Below are 22,776 nucleotides of genomic sequence, written 5' to 3'. Positions count from 1 at the left end.
CGTCCGATTCTCTTCGATTCTTTTTCTTCCGCTCTCAACTTTTATCGAGTCTTTGCATTTTTTCCACCAGGTTTTTTCCCTGTCGCGTCCGGTAATCCGGTTGGTCGGAAGGAAGGCGAAAGCGGAGAAAGGAAGGGACGAAGCCGGTCAGTTCGTGATCGATTCTCCAGCGGTTCCGGTGGAAAGTCGGGAAACGAATAATAGCGTGCGCGGGGGTGGCTGTGCGCACCCCCGGAGGGTGAGCGACAAGTAATGGCCGCCGCGGACGTTATTTATCGCTTTGTCCCGGTGCACACGCGAACAACGTAGGCGCGCACCGGCAATTTCCACCGATAAGTGACCGCGTGCTCGCGCTCGCTCACGCCTGTCCCGGCGATTAGTCGCGCGACTGAATAAACGGCGTGACGATCGCTCTAAACTCGGACAACACCGGACCTCTCTCGCCTATTAACCGGCGATCCTCTTCGTCTTGTCGTCGACAGTTTGAAATTATAAACCCTTACGTATAATCGAGCACATTTGCGTGTAAAATTGCGCCAAGAGTCACGAGATTGTCTCGATGATCACTGGCCAATCCAAAGATTCGCCACCGCCAGATGTCTCACTCCGCCAATTATCTTTCTCGCAAGTGAATCGCTTTCGTCGCTTCTTTATATAAAGTTCTTGTCGAAATTAAGAGTCGAAATTATACAAACTTCTTCTCGAGTTCTTATCGTGTAATTGACTACTAGTTACACGATTTTTTGACACGTCTTAAATCAAAATTCAATATCATCAGAGATGTATCGTTTGTCGAAACGTGTTAATTTGTTGATAATTGTCGTGGAAAAAGTAAGAGCAAGAATCAAAATAATCGAAAACCACGATTCTTGAAAATGTATCGTGTATTTCTTCCGTTGTCCAACAATCTGTTTACGATAAGTATATAAACTGTTACAAGAGTAGTGATAGAGTCAAAATAAAGTTTTTCTTTCGGATTTCTATCGAAAAACCCAAAACATAAACGAGGCTCGAGAGATAAGTGAAATCGCAGCAACTGTTGGACGTTCGAGGGATGAGAAGCCATGTTTCTTCGGTTGACGACGCTTCTCGAAGCAGCTGGGAGCCGCAGGATCGATGGAGTCGCGGTGGATATTCGGAAGTCTCGGTGCAACCGTGGGGAACGTAATTTATCGCGGCCGTATAAACGCGAACGAACGCGCAACAACTATTCCCGGCGACAGTCATGGGCTTTACCGCTAAGATACACTTACCATTCTCATCATTAAAACGTCCGCCGGTTGGCCGACGCTCGGGGAATAAACGGCGTGCAGAACGTGGCCCAACCCTGGTTCTACACCTAGTCGAGCAGAGCCGGTACACGTGTATCGATAAGTATGGAATATAAATTATGGCCGATAAAAAGCATTTATGGTAAATATTAATCGAAGTATTGGCTCATTAGGACGGCCAATCTGTTTCGTTCGGCCGTCCAGCATTTTATTTCAACGTTACGCGGAATAAATTTGCGCTCCTTTCCCCTAACTCGATCGATTATCGAGCGCCGTCGTGTATCCACTTTTTTCAAAAAATCACGATCGTTATTATTCTCGTTAACAACAAGAAAGACGAAAGAAGAAAACTCGTCCTCTCGAAATAGAAAAACGATTGTTTCTCGCGTTGATTCACCTCCTCCTCGCCCGTGATCGTTTAATTCGCTCATCATTACACTTACGTAATACGTAAATAATAAACGGATAAGCTCGTCGTCGTCGTGGCCGAGCCTCGATTATTAAAACAATCGGATCCACCTTCGCCCCTCCAATTTTATCGAACCGAAGAACCCTTTCCCTCCTCCAATCCTCTTCCTCGAGAATTTTTTGGCCGAAATACGCGTCGCTTCTTTTTCCCCCCGATATATCCGGCAACCGTTGGAGCGTGCCCAGTCCTCGGTGGAATAATAAACGCGAGGCAAGTGGGTACGCCGCAACAAAGAGGCCTTTCTACCGTGCTTAGACCGTGGCATTATTATTTATTTATAGCGTCATTATGTTGTCTCTATTGTTGTTGCGGCTCGAGACCGTATGGTAAATGTTGACCGGGTCTCTCCTTCTCTCTCCCTCTCTCTCTCTGTCTCTCCTCTCTCGCCTTACTCTCGCCTTTGCGTTCTCGAGGCGCACGATCGAGAATACATAATTATCGAACGTTTTTTGCCGACGGCAGGAATCAAGGACGATACACGGGTATTTTTTTCTTCCATTAACAATTATAATAGACTGGTACCGGAGAGATCGGGAGATTAAAGGAAAAGGGAGGAGGGATTGGACGATTCTTAACCGGGTTTCGGAAAAGTTGGACGAAGGATGATGGAAAATCTCGCGTTGAAAGTGAAGAAAAGAGGTCGAAGAAGAGAGATGTCGAACCAGGCGTCGCCATGTTGCATCATCCTCTCGAAACCAGTATATATACAAGTCAATTATCGATCGATGAAGCAATTAATTCAACGCGTAAGCGATACGATTTTTCCGTGTAACGCTCGATTGGGATAAATCGGTTTGCTTCTTCCATCCGTTTGCGTCTTCCACCGATCTTCGACTACCTGAACGGGCAAAGTATTCGAGAATACCGTAAAGTCTTATCTAATTAACGTTATCGCTCGAAAGTGGAGAAGGAGGAGGAGGAGGAGGAGGCGGCCATGGTGGATGGTTGATACGATTAAGCTGGCCAACGTGACAAGCCAAGACGGATTGTCACGAGGCACGTTGGATGACAGCGGTTGAATAATTACCGGCGACTAATCTCGTGATCGTTGACCGAACGACGAGTAACAGTGGCCTGAAAATATGTATGTTCGCGCAGGAAAAAAAAAAAAGGGAAAGAAAGGAAGGAAGGAAGGAAGAAAGGGAGAGAGATAGGCGAGAAAAACGGTGTGTTGATGATGAATGGCGGTGGCACGTGGAAACGCGTCGCACGTTTTCAGCATCTGAGCGGAAAAGTCGCGAGAAAAATCGCCTTCGCGGTCGCTTTTTGCAAACGCTCATTATAAATTTAAATCAAAGGCGTACACACACGCCTAGGCAATCACGTTGAGATGCATAAATCGACGCAGGCGGATGCTTAATATAGAATCGATTGGAAGGATAATTATTCTTTTTTTTTTTTTTTTTTTTTTTTTTCCGCTTTACCAGGAATCGGGAAATCGAACGTCGGAGAGTTCCTCGCCTCGTGTGATTCTCGATGGAATCGTGGAGAGAAGGGGGATTAATCTCAATAATTTTAACGCAACAAAGTCGCAAAAAAGATAGAAGTTTTTGAAAATTCTTGCGAAGGAAATCTTACAAATTATCGCAACAGTCTCTAGATATGGAATTTTATATTCGAGGCGATTTTTAGAAAATTAATTTTTGCGCAATTAAGAAAGATAGAATTTTCGAAAATGTTAATAAGTTTGCGAGAAATCAGGAAACGAACGTCGATAGCTCTTCGTCTCGATTGTTTTTTTGGAATCGTGGAAAGATAACATTCGAAATTTTCAAAATTTTCGAAAATCTTAGTAAGTTTCGTCAGAAAACGAACGTCGATAATTTTTCATCTCGATGTGTTCGAAATCATAGAAAGTCGAAAATAATATTCGAAATTTTCAAAATTTTCTAAAATCTTAGTAAGTTTCGTCAGAAAACGAACGTCGATAATTTTTCGTCTCGATGTGTTCGAAATCATAGAAAATCGAAGGTATTTCATTTCATTCAACATTCGAAATTTTGAAAATTTTCGAAAATCTTAATAACTTTCGTAAAATCAGGAAACGGACGTCGATAGTTTTTCATCTCGATTTCTTTTTGGAATCGTGGAAAGATAACATTCGAAATTTTCAAAATTTTCGAAAATCTTACTAAGTTTCGCAAGAAATCAGGAAACGTCGAGAACTCGCCCCGAAACGTGTGTTTGGAATCGTGGAGGGAAGAAAGATAACCAAATCGAAGTTCGATAATTTTAGCACAATTTTTGGAAAATTTTTCCAAAGAAAATCTACATAGTCTACATCCATTTTCGTCGAGAATTAAATTATCGACACTCGCAAGAGTTTTCCAATTTTCAAAAGATTAATTTCAACTCGATTCGAAAATCTCGCGAAAGAAATTGTTTCGTTTTGAAAATTTTCCTCGCAGGAGGAGACCATCCATTTCGTATACTCGTTTGATGCCCCATCGAAACTCCTCGCGAGAATTTCCAGGCCTTCGAATTATATTCGAAGCGACTTTTCTTTGGAATCCCATCATTGGAACATGGCGTAGCGCTATCGGGCCGATACCGGTATCAAAGGTGGCAAGGCTGGCCACCTTGCCCCAATAAGCTTGAACAGGATATTCAATCCTGTCCCTGTTGTCGGCCGTGCCGTGTTGTATATTGTCTGACGTGCACACGGCCCGATTGCACAATCCGTGGCACGCTTATGCACGACAAACTCGCGATATATTTACCTGTACACGGTTTTACGTGTACACGCGCGCCTCGTAACCACTTGGCCGCGACGATGGAGTTGAGTTACCTCGATCGCTCTCGCGGATGATTGGCGTGGATCGATCCAACCTTCTCTCGTCCCTTTGCCGCTTGAATCGTCCAGAAATACGCGGGGAAAAATTTTAATTCTAAATATATCGTTTATAATCGTTCGATGAATGTTTAATCGACTCGAGAAAGCGTTTAAGGATCAATATTTGGGAAAGTGGAAAGTTAAGTTGAGACACGGAAGGAGAGTTTGTTGTGCAAATTGAAGGGGAAGAAGAAAGAAAAAGAACGGAAGGAATTTTTTTTTTATTACGCGTAAAATTGAAATCCGGGATAATATTGAGCGGAATATTAAATGCAAGTTTCTCGGTGTAGTATCGTGATGATAAGAAGGATTATTGGGACGGTTAAGAGATCCGTGAAAAAATTGATGAAAGGATTTAAGACAGAAGTTAAACTGCTCCTCTGTTGCATATTATACACGGAAATGAAAATGGAAAACGATTAAGTGGTTAATTAATTCGATGTTTTACGACCGCAATAAACAAGTATTATTCGTCCGCGAATATCGATTAACGCGTTGCAATAAAAAAAAGAGATGCATATAATCCACTTTCTCGCTCATTCATCGCGCAATCTATCTACTACTATTATTACCATTATTATTATAATTACTACATTAATTTCCTTTTCTGTTCTCTCATGCTAGGGTCCCCTAGATCCCAGACAAAAAAAAAAAAAAAAGAAAAAAATAAAAGTTTCCATGCGCGAGTTTAAATTTAGAATATCGAGAGTTGAGATCGTAAAAAACCGTAGAAAACCGGGGAGAAAAGTTGGAAAGGTTGACCCGTGTCAACGTCGACGAGAAGGAATCGCGTGGAAGTTGGAACGACGGTGTCTAGTTACGAATGCGCGGGCGACTAGGTGTCGTGGCAAGAGAGCAGCGTTGTAAAACGACTTAAATGCCACACACCGGCGGCGGCGGCGTTACACACCTGGATAATGATACTCGTCTGTTGTGTTGCTCGGCTACGCGTCGCTTTTGCACATGCGCGCGCGCGCGCGCGCGCACGTGCACGAACAAGGACGCACGTGTAGAGTGGACGAGACAAGAAAAGAGACAGAGGGCCGTGTACGTACGGCGTTGCTTGTTGCACGCGTCGGCGGCGGTGGCGAAGTTTTGTCCAGTGACGTAATTAATGCACTGGCTAGGCTCGAACTTTCTCGTGTCGAGGCCGGTGTAACACCGGCCAATTGCTTCGCGTAACCCTGATCACGATTCGGAGATCCAACCTTTCCGAACGTTCTTCGTTCTTGCGTTCATAAACGAGAAAGAATCTTTATTCAGTACGCTCGAGACAGAATTTTTTTTTATTATTCGTTAAACGCGTCACCAAGTGTATTTTTAAAAGTGAACTGGTTTCTTCTTTTTTTTTTTTCTTCCCCTCCGCCGTATCAAAATTTAAATAAATGGTAATTCCTCGACTCTAAGCTTTAATACATTCCAACGTTTATGAATACACGCTTCTCTCTAAAGAGTTAGAAATGCTCAATTTTAATCTACCTCTTCTTTTCGAAAATCTATCGCCCTTTTCCCCCAGATTCCTAGGGTACCCTAGATCTGTCCACCCGCATTTCATCTTTCCAATTAACCAACCGAGCGAAAATAAACGAAAATTCTCCGGTTCCAAAAATTCTTCGTCTCTCTCTCTCTCTCTCTCTCTCTCTCTCTCTCTCTCTCTCTCTCTCTCTCTTCTTCGTCCCTCCCCTCCCTGTGCGCGCGCGAGAACACATAATGGATAAGCGGCGCGGCGTGGCGCGGCATTAATATACAGCGATAATGACGCTCGTGAAACGATTAACGTCCGATCGAGAGTAACGGCGGAGTTGAGGTGTGCTGCACGGGACAAGATAATTTTTCCTTGCAACATGGTCGTCAACCGCGGCAAAAAGAACGCGGCCTCTAATTGGATCGTGGCAATTTGTCACGATCGACGGCCACACGGGAAATCATCGCGTAAAGGCAAGCTATGATTTTCAATTATCGTTTTAGGCGATCTTGTCTTTCACGTTGATCGCGTCTGTCTTGTAATAGGCCGGTAAACGACATTGCAATTTTCTGATAACGGGAATTGATTTTAATTTACCCGCGACCGGTAAGTAACGATCGGCTCGTTCGTTATCCCACGAACTCGCTCCTACTCTTCTGAAAGAGTATTTATTTATAGGGATAACACGGATTGCCGCCTTCTCTTTCTCCAATCGCTCCGTTATTCTCGACAACAGGAAATTTAAAAAAATTTTCCTCGCAATTCGTTTGCTCCTTCGAAAATTTCAAATTTCAAAAATTCTCCGATTGGAAAATTCTCTTCACTCGACTCGATCCGAATCGAGTTTTTATTCATCATCTTCCATTCGAAAATTGCTCGATTTCACGCTTGTTTTCATCCCCCCTTAAAATCGATCGTCCTTTCACGTTGGCCACCCGGTATACGCGTGGACGAAAGTAAGCACACGGGTGTGGGTGTGTGTGAGAGGTCCAGCCTTGCCTCGGACGGAGGCTGGGTGTGGCCGTGACTAAAAGTTCACTAGAGCACACTTAACACACTTAACACGCGGTTTTCTCCGCGAGATAGACGAGGCCTCTCCTGGCCGATATCGCACAGGTATTATATACACGTTGTTGGGAAGAAGGAAGCGCGATCGTATATAATTTCTGAAACGAATGGTTTGCGATCTTGAAAAATCCGACTGCTTAAAGAAAAGTAAATAGTTAATCTCTAGTCGCGTCGAGACAATTCGAAAATTTAACTCGATTATTACGCTCAAGGAAGCGATCTGCATCTCGTCAGACGGGCGCACCTCAGAATTACCATTTCGTTATTAAAATTTTTCCCAGCCGCGTCGATTGCATCGTCGATTACGATGTCTTCTTGCCGCAAACACGCTTTTTAATTCTTAAAATTCGATTCGTTAACGAATCGAGTGAGAATCGAACGACTCGAATTAATAATCGTCGCAATTTCTTACCTGGAAGTAAATTAATATCTCGGTCGAGTCTCTGAACGCGCATTTGCATATCGAGCACGCGGCCGACCGAACCTCGATTCCTGTTCTTCTCGATCCGGCCATGATCGTTGATCGGTGTCCTTGCGAATCGATTTTCCTTTTTCTTCCAAATTTTTCCATTTTTCCAACGATCGGGAAACTCGATTTTCAATTTTCTTTCGTGTAAAAAACGCGTGTAATATCGACGACGATACGTTTGAACGCTCTGCGTTGAATACGCGATAAATTGTACGTCCTCTCGACGCGATTGATAGCCTTTGCCAGTCGTTTCTCAAGGGGACGTCGAGGAAAGCGTGTTTCAACTCGAAGGAATATTTTCATTTTCCATGTTTTACCCGTCTTCGTATATTCGAACGTTGAATTATGCGAAACGTGGACACGTGATAGTGACATTTAGACCGTTTCACCTCCGCTTTTATTATTATTATTATTATTGTTGTTGTTATTATTATTATTATATACCCTTCCATTGGCAAGCGATTTAGAAAAATGCGTTTCGTTCGAAAGTGTATCGCAATTTACGACTTCACGTCCAATATTCGCGTTATTTTCCAGAAAAAAATGAAAATCCTCTTCCGCGAAAAATTATCTTTCGTTTCAAACGCGATATTCAAAAAAATTCGTAAGAAAAAGAAGGAAAAAAAATCAATCGTGTCATTTTTTTTTTTCCATTGAGGCGTTACGGATATACCTGAATGGCGGCTGAATGGCATTTAACGATATCGTTAGCGCGAGGAGAACGACGATTGCTCGCTCGATCGACGATTTATTCGTTCCGGACGCGGCTCGTTAATTGCAAAATTACAGAAATCAGTTAAGTCAATGAAATCGCGTAACATAGTGTTTGAGGCCGTGAACGAGGATGATGATGATGATGATGATGATGATGATGATGATGATGCCATTAAAGTGGCATCGAGCCGAGCCGTGCGCGCTCGCTCTCGTCCGGGGGACCACACACGCGTGTATACACGTGTCTACACGCGCGGAGCCCGACTGTATGATAATCGGGCTGCCAGCCATCCTATCATATACTATATGTATATATATCGTATATTATCTAACTGCGGATTACGGACGGCGAATCGCAATTATCCCGCGTCGCCTTCGCCTCCTATCATTTCGCGCCTTCTATCGACGAGCAACCGTTTTACCAATCATTAGACGGTAGTTTGCTCAACGTTTAAAACGAACAAATGTATTTTACACGGTGGAACACCTCACAGGCCTCGACGGGTATTTTTAGATAGTGGACAATCGCAAGTCGAGAGTGAAATGTTCAATTATCATTTATTTTTGATGAAAAGTGAGTAGAAGGATCGAGAAGATATTCGGCAATATTCACGGAATAATTCTTCGTAACACGCGTCAACAACCAACCGAGGAATACGATTTTTCCCATATCTGTGGTTCTATTTTTTTTCTTTTTTTTTTTTGCAATTCAATCCCGGAGCGGGGACAATGATCCGTGGAATTTCACTTGGTAATCGCGTTGCAGTCACTTCACAATTCGCCCGATCTCAATATTCTAATTCCGCCCCGGAGAGAAACGGTATCTATTCAAATTGTCCGCCGTCCTCGCGCTGTGGTCAGTGAATTTAAAAAAAAACATGCGTACACGCTTGTGGAGGTTATGTTTATTCGTGTGCGGGACGTGAGAATTCGTAAAAGCTTCTAAGGACGAATATTTAGGAGAAAAGGTTAAAAAGAGAAAAAAGAAATAGAATAGAAACGGGACGCGTTTTTTCACGTATGCATGCGCATGCGTAGCGTGAGTATTCGTATAATCTCTCGAGATATTTGAAGAAAAAGGTGAAAGAGTGAGGGAAGAAGAAAGTACGCTATATTTCACGCATGCGTACTCTCTAAAAAGAAGGAAAAAGATATCTCTCATGTGCGCATGCGCGATACGAGAATTCGTCAAAGCTCGTGAGAACGTATATTTCGGGAAAAAGGTGAAAAAGGAAGGAAAAGAATGCGCGATACGTTTTTCGCGTGCGCATGCGCGACGTGAGTGCTCGTAAAATCTCGCGAGGAAGGTTATATTTGGGAAGAAAATTGTATAAAAGGAAGGAGAAGAGTACCGAATCGAAACAGTTCGCAGTTTATTATTCGTTGGAATTCGATTGCGCAAGCTTCACCTGCTTCGCCGAGGAAAAGATCAAGGTGGAAACAAGGTGGCGGGACGCTCGGCTGGGAGAATACGTGGAAATCCGTGTCGAACGAAGTTCGCTATTGAAAGATCGAGCCGGTGGAGATTTATGTCGTGTCGGGACCGTTTACTTGTAACGCCTTGAATCGTAGATGGCTATCCTTGCGGAAAGCCACATACGCGCCACTATCCCGGAGCAACAATGAGCCGTGGAGGTTGAAATCGAGAAGCTATTCCGTGTCATAAGAGACTGTGTCTCGGATTCGCGGGATCGACGCTTCGTTCTTCTCTCTAAACAAACGAATGATTCAAGAATTTCGCAAATTGTTTGACGACTCGAAATCGAAGTTGAAATTTCTAAAATTTCGCTCAAACGTGAGAGATTGCTGACTCTGAGAAGTTTCGAAGTTTCGAATCACGATCGCTTAACCTCAAAAATTCATGGTGTCCGCGTAACAACGACACCAACGTAATTCGAATTTTTCCACGCGTTTTCCACGCTTCGATTTCGCGAATTGCAGCGATTCGGCCAATTTGTGGGATTATTTGTATCGTACCTACAAAAGAAGGACGTGTTCTAAGCGGCGGCGCGGTAATTACGGGGAGGAAGAGGAGTTACAGAGGGACAGAGAGAAGAATCGGTTGGTCGCATGCGTTAGCTGCTGGTCCGTTGGGAAGGGGAAGGGGGGAGCCTCTTGAGCAGTTTCAGAGCCGAAGTCATAAATCGAGTTTCGAGAGCTGAATCGCGGCCACGGGACGCACACGCACGCGGAACGCGCGTGCTTTATGCATTGTACGAGCGTGGATAGGGGTGGCCCGCCATAATTCACCCTCCTTCTTCCCTCCTTTTTCCCTCCTTTCTTTTGCTCGAGTTTACGTACATCGAGGACAGGGAACACTCCTCTTTTAAGGCAGTATACTACCTTGTTATTTGCTATTTATGCCAGGTGAGGCGGAAAGTTTTTCTTGGCACATTCAGTTTACGAACGATGCGAGGCAGGAAATAACCGATAGTGGAAAAGTATCGTTCTTCTTCTTTGAAGACAATCGAATGGGAATCTAATTTCGTTTAAAATATCCAGCTTTTTTCCCCATACATTCGTCAATTTTGTCAACAACAATGAAAAATCTCGTGGTCAAGTTAACAAGAAAATTTTCGTGATAAAATAATTCCATCTAACTTCTTTCTCAATTAATACCTTCGAAAAATAAATTATTTCAAGATCCTTTCTTCAAAAGGACCGAATCCGAGGCGGATTTCAAATAATACGGATCGTTCACTTCCGAGTTTCGAATCAAATCCTCGAGGCCCTAAAAACGGAACTTGAACCTCGTAACTCACGGCCCACGCGTCCCTCCCCGTCTTCGTAGGGAGAAAGTGTCGAGGACGCTTAGAGTGGTTAAAGGAAACGGCTCACATCGGAATCGGAGCACTGCCGTCCCGCGATTAATTTCCTGTGTAATGTATTTTAATGACGGGGGAGGACGTTCGGTCCGCGATAGAGCGAAAATTAATTTGGAATTTAGTATGCGACCTTAATGCCCGTGTCCCATATAAACGCGCGCGCGTGGGTGGTGCACACATGCAGCGGTGCAATGCATTTGAACGCATCCTGGTGTAACTGGCTGCATTGTGGTACGCCGCTCGATCGTGCCGGCGCCGCTTCCTGCTGGCGTAATAATTAACGAACAGGCCGGCGAGCTTTATATTTGTTTAGGCAGCTGAACGAGCTTCGCGCGAACTCTCTTCCTCTCTCTCTCTCTCTCTCCACCATCTCGGCAAAACTATAACGAATCTCGTGTCACCTCGTTGAGTGCATAAAGAGCTGACCTTAATTGCGCGCGGCGCGGAGCCACCAGGAAACGTTAGTACGCTCGTTTGACGCGACGCGTCGCGCCGACCGCCGTTTATTTCTCCATCCGTCTTTAGTCTCTTTCGTGCGTCGATTTCTTTTTCGTGTCGAATTCCACTCCTCCCCTTGGTTCGTTACGTTTAATTGGTGGCAATGATTCGAGTCACTGAAATCTTCCAGCAGATAGCGATCGAGGATTTAGGGATCGGTAGATATATCGATGTGATGGAGTTGCTGGTTCGAGATTCGAGGTTAGGGTACGATCGAAGTGGATTTTCTTACGGGCTTTCTTCTTTTTTATCGATAGAGGTTATTACGGGATCGATTGATCGGGAAACTGGTTGTTTGGATAAGTTGAGGTTACGTGGATAATGAACATCCATGGTGAGATTTACTTAAAAATGTATTCCGTATGATGGTACGTTACGTTATGTATCACATGTTTTAACTTTTTATCGGAAATATCACGTTATTAAGTAGAAGAGAGGGCCTCTCGAATCAATTTTTCATAATTTCTTTTCCTTTCGATCCATGACGCGGCTATCGACGAAATAATAATTCCGCAACGAAGATTCGATGATAGATTCGGGAATTCTCGAAATATCCAAGATCCTGAAGATCACCTGTTCGAGGCAGCAAGGAAGGAAACCGCCACGCCGTTCTCCCAGGCACACGTTATTAATCCATTGTCTATCGCATGGTAGCACTTAGAGGCAAGTGGAAGATGCGGTAATTTAAACGTCCTTTGATCCGCGAGAGTTGTTTTCAACTATCGCCCCGTAAATCATCTCGCGCCCCATAAACCTGCCCGTGCGCCTCTTTGTCCCGCTCCATATTCCACTTTTCTCTCGCTCGCTCGGATTCAGCTCCGCGGCCCAAATAACAGGCCACGATTTACAGTGCAATTTACAGCCGAACGTAAACGTGCATACCGTGGCCCTCATCGTGTAAATACGCCACTTTATTTCGCTCGGGTTCCTGTCTCCGTCGCCGTCTCCTTCGCGCGAAAAATGCCGCCAATTTCGAATTCGTCGTGAGGAAACTTCTTGTCGAAAATTGAACGATCGGTAATTTTTTTTCTTTTTTCTCTTTTGAGAACGATGATAATTTAGTTGAATTAAAATCATCGATGTCTTGCAATAGTGATAATAGATGCGATTTTTTCATCTAAACTATCCATATAATAAACGTATAGATACATATCTAGACATCTTCTTTCTAACTCATAGTAGTAAACTGCATTCGAACTATGCATGGCGTGAGAAGTTTCTCGGGCATATTCCTAAAAATTGGTGATTTTTTTGATTCTCATTTTGCTCTCCTACATACGAATATTAGACGTTCGCACGTCTCCTATCTATCTTCTCATAAGAGACTCCATTCGAGGCGACGCAAAAAGAACGCAAAAGAAGGACGAGCTTCTGAACCGATTGCAATTAGTAGGTAGACGGTTCTGGTACGAGAGAATTCCGTACGACGGCAACTAATTATCGGTTGCTTTATTTCGTTGCTTCGACGCGTACCGTTACGTCTGGCCGGCATTCTGCGCTGTAATTTTCCTTCCCTCCCTCCTCTCTCTCTCTCTCTCTCTCTCTCTCTCTCAAAAGACTCGCTTCCAAAAGACACAGTCGACGCGCGCTCGTTCCATATATACCCTCGTCAAAACCTCATTCTCCTCGTCCCTCTTTCGAAACAATTTCCACCGAAAATATCGAACGGTATTAACAATTCCTTAATTCCTCCCGTATCCAATTAATAATCCCCGAGGATAGGGATCCCGAGGCGCGCTTACAGCCGGCCGCGCGTAAGCCGGAAACCGGCTCGATGGCTTCTGGGTATCTATTTAACGACGTTACTCCCCGCCCCCCCCCTTCCCCCTCCTTGTCGTTGCTCGCCACAAAAATCGCCACTACCGTTCCTTGTACCTTCTGTCCATTCTCGTTTTATTGCCACCCAACCTCTCTTATAATCTTCGCGATAATAATTCTTTCGCTCGAGTATATGAGACTCTTCTCCCCTCCCTCTCTCCCCCTTCTCCTCTTGTTCTCGCGGCAATTCGCGAGCGTATGGGTCGGTTTTATCCGGGTTTTGGTTCTCGTTTAACCAACAACTCTTCGGCGGAGGAACTTTTTTTCTTTTTTTCCTTTTTGCGTGTTCGGAAAAAGAAAAGCACGAAAGGGAGGGGAAGTAGGGAGGGGACACACTCGTGAGGTGGAGGTGGTTCGGTGGCGTTGTCCCACGGGGCGAACCCACCGTTCGACTTCTCTCTCTGTCTCTCTCTCTCTCTCTCTCTCTCTGGCCGCCTTGCGTATAAACCTGGCGATCCAGCACGCTTTCCTTGCTCGTTTTGCTCGATTTCGATTGCGCCGGGATCCAGAAGAAGCTGCTGAACACGCTGGAACATTGCTCGCAATTTAAATAAATTCACCGTGTCCCCGCGTGGACTCGGGATTCGTAGCTCTCTCTCTCTCTCTCTCTCTCTCTCTCTCTCTCTCTCTCTCTCTTTCTCTCTCTCTCTTTCTCCCTCGTTTTTGCTCTTTATCTCTTCCACGTCTGTTCTTGGGAGCAACCGTTGTCGCGCTCTCGTTGCTTTCGGTGGGATCGTCTCGAGGTGGAGGGGGAGGAGGAGGGCATTATAGGGTTCGCGCGAGATCTAAGCAGGAGCGTTTCGTTCGAGCAAGTGCATCGGGGAAAAAATTGTTCCCCGGTTTTATGCTCTGGTCGTGTTTCCAGAAAAGTTGGAAAAATTGTTTAAGAATGTTTTTTATCGACACGTTGCAATATAGTTGCAATTAATTTCGATCCGAACAAATGAAATAAATTTGTGGAGAATTCAGCACGATAGCATTTAAGGAGACAGGTTAAGATTAGGATCATAATAGAATCGAGTCATTTATTATAATATTTGCAAATATAATACAACGTTTCACGATCCGCAACGTGATCTGAATAATCGCGACGCGAAACGAAATTGATAGATTTCTTTTTAATGGTTATCGTTTCGATCCCGAAACTTTATTTATCAGTTGAATTATCGAGTTCCTACGGAACGGGCGAGCGATTGGAAAAGAATGGGCAGGAAAGTTGAGAATTCGGCCGCGATCCGTGCGCTATCGAACGATAAGGGAACTCGAATCGGCCAGGTGTAAACGTCGGCCGATGACGAATTAAGGCTGGCTCGAGTGATTAGAAAGGCAGAGAGTTTCGATATCGCGGCGCGGCCGTGTTGTGTGTAGCGCGGCCTGTGCACCACCGCGGTGAAAATCGTTTGCCACGTCGATCGAGGAAGATGAGTGAAAGGTTGGAGCCGGCTTGGCCCAAGGTCTGTTCAATGTCTCGTCCTCCTGCCTGGCTTCTCCTCGCAAGAGGAAAGGAGAGAGAGAGAGAGAGAGAGAGAGAGAGAGAGAGAGAGAGAGAGAGAGCTCGCGCAATAAATCCCCCGGGGTGGCCAGGTTGATTTATTTGGAGGAAAAGCAATTAAGGAATTAATCGAATCGCGGTTCGGAGGAAAATTCTTCTTTCTGGCGAGCGTGGAAAAGGCTCCACGTTTCTCTTCCACTGTAAATTAATTGGATGCCATTTTCTTTTTTTAAATTGATCGGGTAGAAGCGGATTTGGAACTTGTTCCGCTTGAATATGTCTGCAGTTTCTTCTGTCAAGATTTTATCGGTAGGTTTAACAATGCGATGCGACGTGTGTGCGCGTCAAAGTCGCGTGGTTGATTATTGATTTTTTTTTTTTTTTTGTAGCGCAAACAACGACGAGTTCTTTTATCATCGAGATTTTTCAATGAACAAGTAATCGAGATTCGATTAGATATTTTTGCATCTGTCTTGGAACATCGAGGTTAATTGCGTGTCTTGTCCTATGGATTGTCGATTGGATATTTGCAACGTATCGTTATATCTCCCCTCCCCCCCTCCACATAGCAGCCTCGAAGTTAAAAAAGTCTCTCTCCAAACTTCTAATATTGTTACTGAATTGATTTTCTTTCTAACGTTTTTTAAAAATTATTAATAACGATAAATAATTTCTTTTTCGATAAAACACGGAATTGAAACGTGTCCTCGCGGCCGAAGCAAGATTAGTAACTCATAAATTGGAATTACCCATCAATGATCGGTCGCGATGCAACTCCCCTTAATGGAATATTATTCATCGATGAATCGCGGGAGAAAAAGCGTCATCGTTGGAATATTCGTGATTCGAATCCGAATTCGCACTTGGCGGAGGCCAGGTCTTAACCGATTTATTTAATCGAACGCGTGTCCACGTAACTAGGCTGTTTATCATATAGATTGGCCGGCATACTCGCGGCTAGAGCGCGCACCAACCGCCTCCTGTTGCGCCGTCGATACGCGAGAACCCAAGATTCGCGTCCACTCCTCTCTGGATCGATTTCCCTCTCGTTGCCTCGATCGTTTCTGGCCGATGTCGGGACGAGTGGAAAGTAGTTGTCAGAAAAGTAAGTTTATTACGTTAAACAGTTTAGAGGGAAAAAAAAAAAAAAAAAAAAAAATACGAGGAAATTGGGATTACGAATTCTTCGATCGAGTCGAGATATACCGATGAAATTTTAACGCGGCTGCCTCTCGATATCCGATCACGATTATTTGCCTTTTCCACTCCCGAGTGGCCAATTAAAAGCGCACAATAAAATACGAGGCCGCTTTCCGTGACCGCATAAATATTAAAATCAAGAAGAAATCAGACCGTGTTCACGTGGCCGACAATAAAATATACTATTATCGACACGACCTCGTCAAGGCAGTTCGTGTATATACAAACGCGCATATACGCTCCTCTCTCCCTCCGCTCCCCAACTGAATCACAAGGAATCGTGGAAAACACGGCAACGAATATTTCTCCTCGAATACGGGCGCGTAGCGCGTATCTGTGTCGCGTTTCGCGCACACCGGCACCCTCGAATAATCGCGTTCGTATCCTTCTCCTTCGCGTCTCGTTGCCCGAGAAGGACGAGGGAGAAAGAGAAAGAGCGAGAAGGATCGCGGCGGTGGAGGAGGCGGTGGCGGCGACGGGACGAGGAGGGGGTGGAAGAAAGAGAGACAAAAGGGGAATGAGATAGCGTGCGTGCGTGGACCCGTGGAGAGCAGCGGCGGGTCGAGCCACGGCGCGCGCTAGTGTTAGGAATGTGGTACCACTGCTTGTCACAGTCACAAGCGCACCGTGCCACCGGCACGTTGTATTATACGCGGTTGAATATAAGTGCGAGCGCGAGTTAGTTGGCCCGGTACGACGCCTCGCGCGTTCGCTCGTCTCTTCGTGCGTATCGAACGCGTTGCCCGGCCACGTAAACACCATGCGCGCGCATCCGTGCGACCTACCCGATAATTGGCCCCCGCGTAACAGGTCTCGGCCAATCGCCGCCCCTCTTCAATTTTACCGCACAGCGCGAAAATCTTTCTCGAAATTTCTTCCCTTCTTGCTGGCAGGAAGTAACACGCAGAGAGGGGGAAGGGGAAGTAGGGATATTTGCGTATATACACATTGAGAAGCTTGAAACTTGCGAGGCGAATAAATTATCGCGCGTATGAGAGGCGCGATGGGATCGGAAACGCAATTAAAATAAAATCAGACTCCCCCCCCCTCCCCCCGGCCGTTGAGCGCGCCGTTCGCCGCCAGGGAACTGCGCGTCGAATCGATGCCCCTCCCCATTGTTTTCAAAGAGAATTGCTGTAAATCGGAGGATTACCAGACCGGCCGGCCAACCAACCGGCCGCCCGTATAAGAGAGATCGAGACTTTTCCGGCCGGGATCTCGGCCGGTGTACGAGTATACGAGTAAACGATCGTTTTACGAGCGTAGGCCCGATAACGATCGAACGATGTATCCTTGACTAAATCGTGACTAGAAGCGGAGGGAGTGCGCCGATACAACCTCGATACAAACATTGTTCTCATCGGGATACAAATTGCTCGTATGCCGATGCGGCTTCGGGCCCCGTGATAGGGGAATAAATAAAATCGGGAGGAGAAAGGAAACGAGAGAGAGAGAGAGAGAGAGGAAGGGAAGGAGGGGGGGAAGGAGGAGGATCGTGTCCTTAAGCAGATGCTTCTTCTCGGAATAATTGTGCGAAAGGATTCCGGGAATTTTAGAATTAAATCGCCTTCTTGTGTCGCGAATGGGATCAAATTTTCAGATTCGATCGATCGATCGATAACCGCAATGTAATTTCAATTTCGATTTATTTCACAGATATTATTATTATTATTATTATTATTATTATTACAAATATTCTTTCGATCAACCTTCGAAATCGTATTCATCTCTGGATTAGAATTTCTATTATCGATGCTTCGCTCGACGGACGAACAAAGGTGGGGATACAACCCGGCGACAACCGATGCGTCCAATCCGCGATAACGGGAAAGGAAAAGGAAACGGGGTCGGCGCTACCGATACCGATCCACGCAAGATGCGTCTGTCGAGCGTTATTAATTAACCCGATAGGGTGATTAACGATCATAGCATCACGCGTATTACAGCGCGTCTTTCATCGGGATCGATTAATGCAGGCTTTCGCCGAATTGGCTGCTTTCCGCGGAATAATCCTCGAACGATCGCAGCCTCGCCTCGCTTCGGGGATACATCGAATGTAACGAGTGGGGGATTATCGTACTTTTGCTTCAAATTGTAACCACGCGACTAGTGAATATCGAAGGTAAAATCATTGAAAAATTTGATTAATTTGGAAGTAATTATGAAATATTGTTTCGAATTCTTTCATAGTCCGCGATTAAATTATTATTAACAATATGACGAGGATAATGGGGAGGACGATAACGAAAGTAAAAAATCGGATTATTGGAAAATTTGAATGATCGAAGATTTTTCACGAATCTACCAACAAAGGAAAAGAGAAACAAAATTGTCGAATTTATTGTTATTGCATCGGAAGATGAAACGGAAGAACTAAATCCGTTTAGTTGATGGATCGGTACGGATAGTTGCTATTGCATCGATCGAGAGCGATCGGTTCTTATGCGAGCTTGTGTTCCGAGAAGTCGAAACGAGAAGGACGCGCTAGTGACGATCTTTTCGAGGCTGGTTTCGAGTTCGGGGGATATTGGATCGGAGAACGATAATAATTACTCCCGCGCCGTCTGTCACGAGCGATCGATAACTCGCCGGCAATTAACTTTGAAAAATCGTCTCGAGTCACGTACGATCCGGTTTCCAAAGGATCACCCTCCCTCCCCTCCCCACCTCTCCTCTTTTTCTCCGCTTAACCCGCCCCGCGATATTAGATTCCCGCGGACGAAAACGATCGGCGCGCCACCTGCCCTCCGAGTTGTGAGATGAAAAATGGAAGGATTATTGATCTTTATTCGATCGCCTTAAAGCGAGTTTACACTTTTGCCGATCGGCCGGATGACTCATTGTGAGTGAATGAATTTCATCGCACCGGATATTTGGTTCGGATAAAATGTTGGGAGCGTTGGTTATTTATGGATAATAAACAAGAATTAAATCACCAAATGGTGAGAATATATCTATCGTGCTTATACGTGCAATAGAAATTAGATCGAGCAGCATTTCATCGATTAAAATTTTGCAGTTGCTTTTCTCTGCTTTCTTAAGAGTAAGACTTAACCTCAATCTCGGATATTTGCACTCGATTCGAGCCGATCGATTTCCCGTGGGAAGGAGTCTCTCTCTCCGGGTTTTTCTCTGGGAATAATGTTGGATGGAGAAGGATCGTGCGGCGGGCAAACGAGCGACTGCTCAACCGGGACACCCGTGCACGCATTGTTGAGCGATTAGGCGGTTGGAACTGCGTAGGATATTCCCCTCGGGAGGCGGCCTTGATCGAATTGGCCGCGAGAAGACTGGTTCCGTGGAATCACGCGAGACTAGAGAGCTAGTAGAGAATCCGGCAAACAATCGAAAAACTCTTGTTCATTTCCCCCCCCCCCCTTCTCCCCCTCCCCCCTCCAAACGTGTATGCAAGAAAATATGGATCGATACGTCCAGATTTTTCTTTCTTTCTTTTTTTTTTTTTTTTTTTTTAGAGATTATTTACTTACGAAAGTTTTACCAGTTTTAATTCCTCGTTCGTCGGAATCTCGCACGTAAGGAAAAGATCAACAACTCCTCCTTGGAGATTATCATCGAAGGTATTTTGAGCTCCAAATAATAACCGATTCTCTCTTAAAATAAAATTATTCTCAGAAAATCGTAAGAGCAGAACCGTTCTCTCCCATCTATCATATACGACTGTACTCTGCGCGTACGGATTATTATAATTTCACCTCCGTCCAGCGTATCCATTTTAAATTTCAAATTCTTGCCCAGTCTTTTTCTTCTTCTTCTTCTTCTTCTTCAAAAAAAAAAAAAAAAAAAAAAAAGAATCATACTCGATCGGACAAGAGAAGAGAATAGCAAGATCGCAAGGATGCTGAATTGTCGAATCGAAGATAAGAGATTGGATGGCGCAATGGTGGTTCGTTCGCAGGGGTGGCAAGGGTGGGGGCGACACCGAGCCGAGGGAACCGGTTGCCTCCTTCGAGGAGGCGCACACAACCGTGGACACTGACGGATATGACATTTCTGAAGTTCGTGGCCATCTACGTTTCATCCTCTCGTTCGTTTTACACGCTGCCCAACTTCGCCCTCCCCTCCCTCCCCCTCTCCCTTCACCTTTTATTTCGATTCGATTTTTCTGCCGGTCTTGTTCCCTTATTATCTCGTTTTGCTCGTCTCTGGCCCACGTCACTCTCTCTCTCTCTCTCTCTCTTCCCCTCCCCCCTCCCCCCTCTCCTTCCTGTCCATGTCTCGACTCGCGCGTCGATTTTATTTTTCCCCTCTCGATCCGCGCAAACCTGGTCTCTCCGGTCCGAAGGGAGGCGCTCCTCTTCCTTCCACCCGGCACGCTCGGTGCTTTTATTTCCTGTCGGCCTTCTTGCCGCCCCTTTTTCGTCCGCGCAGAACCGCGGCTCCTCTTTCACGTTGTTCTCGCGTCATCCTCCAAATTGAACGCTCTGTCCAAGTCGATTTTGTCCACCGTCCCTGCATACGTTTGCACTCTTCGAATTTTCAATTTTAATTTTAATAAATCGGGGAGAAGTGTTTTCGAGAACCGACGTCGTCGTTTAATTAATTTTATGCTCGATTCGTCTCTTTAATCGTTCTGGCATTTTCTGGAGGGTACAAGTAAGAGAGAAATTTCCTGTAAAAAAAGAAAATAAAAATATGCTGTGAAAATAGTAGTTATCTCTTGGGAGCATTCGAGGATGTAATAGGGGTGAATCTAATTCGGAAAAATTGCAGAATCTTGGGCCACCTCTTAAATTGCGGATTAATTATTCGAAAACTCGTTTCGTTGGGCAGGTCGGTTTAATAACCATTAGAGGAGACCTCGGACGATTTCCAACCCCCACCGGGTGTTGTAGGCCGGCGGCGGGCGCGAGAAGGTGAAAGGCTGGACGCGGCGAGGGTGTGAAAGATCTAGAGCAGATAGGGGGCCTCTATATTGATGAGCTGGCTCTCCGCGTATTGATTCCACGGCGGAGGGGTTTCGCCGGGGCCCGGAGCACCCTGCAGACCCCTTTTGCTACGCGCCAACCCCGATAAGATCGGTCAGATAAGCCATGATTACACACCGCGTCGAGCCACCCCCTCCTCCTCTCACTCGGCGTTTTTCTCTCCACCCTTCGTGGATCGGCCACCGACTGTGTAAACAGTCTTCCATCGTTGATGGTTGGCTTCGTTTTTTTCAACCTTCAACGAGGCGACCAGATATCCACGTAATCGTCCATTGATTTGGACGAATCAAAATTTTTATTGCGAATCAGAAATTGTTGAGGAAAAATTCGTATAATACATCGTGATTACATCGTTCCAATGTAGAACGAATTATGTGTCTCTCTATCTAAAAATATTAAGAAATTGGTCATCGCCAATCCCCAAGATCATTAATTCTGGTTAAAAAAAAACCGCTGTCACAATTCGTATGTGGAGATACATCTCCTTATCCACGTATCCAATACGTAATGCAAGTTAAAAATGGCGCACTTCATCAACGTACTTCATCCGACGGCGCTGCCCTCTATCCCACCGTTCCATCGAAAAAAGGAAGCTACTCGAAAACGGTTACATCGTGCCGACAATGCAAAGGGGACGCGTCCCGCCTCGTCCTCGAGCACTCTCGAGAGAAAGATACGTCAGAGACAGCGAAGAAAAAGAGGGAAAACAGGACATTTTATATTCGTGGACACGCGCTCGAGAGATTCATTGTGACGAGTTCACAAAGAGGGGTGCAATTTCGATGGCGAGTTTTTCGCTCAAACAGCTTTCAATCGGTTTTCCATTAGAAGAGCTTCCCCCTCTCCTCCCGTCCGCCTGCGCGGCGACAATGCGCACGACCTAGTCTCTTTTCTCCGCGTTGAGAGGAGGTTAAGTGGCCGGTGAATGGAAACCATCGAAGGAAGAAGCTTCCTACGTGAAAAGTTGCGAGAAGTGGGTCCATGGAATTTGTGTAAGTGGTAACTGTCGAGACGGAAATGAGGCGAGGTATATACCTTCGTCGATGGGGAAACAGGTGTAGAGAGAAGATGGGTCCTTTCACGATCCCGGGTCAGGTATGAACACGGGCTCGCGTTTCCAATCCTCTGAACCCGGGGGATTAAGGGAGGCCGATTTCACGCGATCCCGGCTCTTCTCGTGACTTCTTGATTCTGGAAGCTGTTCGATTCTTCTTCCATGAATAACTCTGTGGGGAGAAAAACTGGGAAGAAATCTTTGGAAAGTGTTGTGGAGAGGTTATGAAGAGATAGATGTTTATTCGCGCTTGCGTCTTCGATCCTTTTTTGCTATTTGAAGAATAGCGTAGAACAGTGTAAAAATATTTGTGTATCGTTGAAAATTTTAATAGTTTAAACGTCGAGTACAATAGCGTTTTGCAATCTGTTGCGAAATTTTGTCTTGCAAATTGCCATGATCTAAAATATATGTAGAAACATAACCTATTTTACGAGACAAAATTTCTGATAGATTTTATTTTGCAAATTAAATCAAGTTTTGATCAGGATGTAAAGCAAACGTATCATAATCATCTTTAGAGACAGAAACTCGAACGAAATCATTATTAGGTAAAACCGAGTCGTCCATGATTCTTTAAATATTTTCAAAGTTGAAACGACTCGGTTTCCAGTACGTTACAGGTGTGATATCTGTGTGTTTTCTTTTCCAAAA

General features: G+C 45.1%; 1 protein-coding gene across 3 annotated transcripts in view; it reads left to right on the top strand.

Annotated features, from left to right (window-relative positions):
• LOC100863851 (GATA-binding factor C) overlaps window positions 1-22,776 on the top strand; it is a 76,031-nt gene that overhangs the window by 37,810 nt on the left and 15,445 nt on the right. The gene's annotated exons all lie outside the window — the stretch shown is intronic.

This window comes from Apis florea, unplaced genomic scaffold (genome assembly GCF_048593485.1).
Source record: "Apis florea isolate Af1SG1 unplaced genomic scaffold, ASM4859348v1 contig_2492_pilon, whole genome shotgun sequence".
NCBI classification, from domain to species: Eukaryota; Metazoa; Arthropoda; class Insecta; order Hymenoptera; family Apidae; genus Apis; species Apis florea.
This window is presented reverse-complemented; position numbering and strand designations above follow the sequence as displayed.